A 3,526-nucleotide genomic window follows, 5' to 3' on the forward strand; every position below is an offset into this window, starting at 1 on the left:
GAAGAATGGGTGTCAATATAGCCTGGATTGTGCTCCTGGAATATTAAAATATTGGGTCAGATCTGTCTCAATTCATACTCAAGACACTCAAAATATGGACCATAATTATCAGTGAAATGTACACATTTTTGAGTGATATACATTTCAAAATGAGGTGTGCAATATACTCCAGCAATCATATTCCATATAGTATGCAATGGTGTTCATTTTTTTTTATAGTGCAGCCAGTAAGAGTCTTGTGTTATACACTGTATAAAAGATGAGTGTTAAACATAGGATGCAACTCATGTGCATTAAATACACAATGCTCGTTATATTTCAAGAACTACTGCCACTATTCTGTCACCCAAAAATCTATTTTTTCAGCTGAATCGTATAGACTCATTTCTCATTCTATCTAGTTCCTCAGCTTTCAGATGAGCTTCACTTGAGTACTGTTTCTAATGATTCCTTTTGGATATATCAGGCTATGAAGGAGGAAGCAGAGTGCATCTTTTTTAAATTGGGTTCATGATTAATAGCTTTGCTGAAAAGCCCTTCACACAAACTTTGAATGACCTGCAGGAACACATTGTAAAGCAAGTTTCTGTGCCCTCTGCTTTTTTGTTTTTTAGAGAGACAATGCTAAATATTTTAAAGGCATCATGCTACAGAATTAAAAGTTCATTCATAACTATAAAACATTGCAAACACAGCTGGATTGTTTCAGTTTTCAATGACCTTCTCCATGAAATCACACCCTGTGTATTTAAATAAGTTTGTAATGCTGGAGATAAAAACAGTAATAAAAGAACAACTGATTTAGGAAGGCAGCTCCAATGGCTTTCAGTTAGGCACCACATATACATTGGCAAACAGGAGAGCTTCATTTTCTTATCTGGAGATTACCATTCAGAAACATCAGGGTAAAAAGTATGCATTACATTTCAACACAGGACACACAACTGTTTCTATCTTTGTTAACTGAACTATGCATAACAACATAGTAATTATGTGTAAGTACACATGTATTTACTAAGTAACTACTATGTAAATACACGGTAATTAGAGAAACAATGTAAAGTGTTGCCCAGTTCTAGTGATAACCAGGTGTTAATTAACAAGAACTACAGGATATACATTCAGGTAATTCAATGCAATTTCCTTTGTTTCCCAACAATAACAGTTCATACAGATCAGTGAGTGTTACCAAGGAGAAGTCTTTGGGGGAGGTGTACTGCAGTGTGCCCTCAGAGACAAGCTAACACCACATGCTACTGCGGTCTACCCTGGACTAGTCATCAGTGTATTACTGTCTTGTCATATAACTTTGACACAGATTGCGCTTATTAATTTCATGCCAAGTTAAATTAAGAGCTTGTTTTTGTCATTCATTTTTGATTTTGGAATGTTTGTCTCCACATTCACTACAGTTAAAAACAAATCACCACTATTTTATTGAGGAAACCCATGCGATAGATTATTTATTAAAACATAGACTAGACAACACGACTACATTATACATATTTTACGCTACATTCGATGGCCTTTGGCCTCGTCTCTCCAGGTACCCCTGCCTATAAATTAGCTCGCAGATAAATGGAGGCTGGCTCTAGGAAGCCATGGGTATAGCTGCCCTCCCCTGTTAGATGAAGACAAAAAAGCAGTTGGAGGCTGAGGAGGAGGAGACGAACTCTGACGTACAGCAGGGACGTAATGGATTGAGGTAAGATATAAACCCTTTCTGTGTCGATCATTTGACGCATTGTTTATCGAAGGACACATAAGATACTAGCTATTTGACTGACGATTTGATCTGCTATTGGAAGCGCCTAAAATATGCTTGATGTTTATGTGATTTTAACTAAGGTTAAAGTGATTTCCCTGCAGAACCACCGGTATGATTAAATTTATAACTTATAGTCATAGAAAATTGCCTTATATCACGTTTTGTTCTTCTTTTTTGTATAGTTTTTCTACTTTAGTATATCTTGACATCTTTGCTTTTACTTTTCAGGCATAGTCTCCATGCAGAGCAAACTGGTTGGCAATAAATGTTGTGATAATGGTAAAGTTGTCTTCCAGCTGTGTCCCAAAAGCAGCATTTGTTTGAGGGTAGAGTAGTGTATACACGTAGCAGGATGTGATGTTTGTACCAAGCCATCTTCCAAAAAAAACTTGTAAATGTTATTCTAAAAAAAGCAGACTTTCATTTCTATTCCTCTTGGCTCCTCTTGGCCTTCTGTAAATGTAATTTTCCCCATTTCCTCTGACAAAGATCGTTATGAAGTGAACTCTCAGGTCACTCTGACCCTGCATGCACTGAATGTGCTGAGTAAAAGAAATAGCAGATAAGGGTGCTGCAGGAAAAACACAGTTTAACTCAATGTTGTAATTATATATTTAAATGCCTTGATTACCAACTCTCAATCCATACATATTGCTGTGGTAACACTTTACATTAAGTGTATGTTATTACTGTGTATTTACATAGTAGTTACTTAGCAAATGCATGTGCATTTAGTGGCTAACCTTTGAACTATAAGTAAATAATTAAATAAATACATTCCTATACTGTCTTCACCCATGCGTTGTGTTTTAAAATATGATTGGTCCACAAACAAAGCAAGGTAAATTATTATTATTTTGAATCGCTTTATCAAGAACCTTCCTCGTGGATAAAGCTTTATGAGGGAGGTGTGTATAATTACAGGAACAGCAGGATGCCTGGGAACAAAACAGTTCACTTTTAGCTGGGAAAGAGATTTGCTTGTAAATGAGTACTATCATGTGCACTGAAAACAGTTAAAATATGGAGCACTTATTTAACGTGATTCATCATTAACGGTGTATTAATAGAATCAAAATAAAAAGTACTCAGTGTTTATTGCATGAATATTGCATGATTTCTATATGTTTAAAAATGTTTTCTTTTTCCACTTAAACATTAATTGGCATAAATGATAACTCCAGTGTTAATCAACAAATCGGTATGTAGCATCGATTTTGGCCATTATGCCTATTTCGTTATTAAATAAGTGTGCTAATATGATTTCTGAAATTATGTTGATTTACAAAATAATGTTAATATCTTAACAAGCAGTGCTTCTTGTGATAGTTTCTTTTGTTTGCAATTTCTTTTGTTTTAATTAACGAAAGAGTATATAACTCACCTTGAAACAGACATTTAAAAGACTGCGTTTGTGATGCCGATGATACAGAGAGAGAGTGTACAGTACCAGTGTTAATTTCTTACAGACTACCTAGATCATTCATATTTGTAGTTATGAAAATACTGTATGTAAGCCTTTTCTTTACTTGTGGTTATGAATTAGATTTATTCACTTGTTCTAATCATTTGTAACCTTACAGAACGTTTGTTACATTGCTAAAATTATATACCATTATTTGCACCTAATGTATTGTTACAGAAATGATCAATGCAACTGTAGCCTATCTGACCTGTACTGTAGATTTTATTTGAAATTATAAAATTAAAACCTAAGAGTAAATAATGAAATCTTGGTAGAAAATGACATACTAGATA

This window comes from Acipenser ruthenus, chromosome 6 (assembly GCF_902713425.1).
Source record: "Acipenser ruthenus chromosome 6, fAciRut3.2 maternal haplotype, whole genome shotgun sequence".
NCBI classification, from domain to species: domain Eukaryota; kingdom Metazoa; phylum Chordata; class Actinopteri; order Acipenseriformes; family Acipenseridae; genus Acipenser; species Acipenser ruthenus.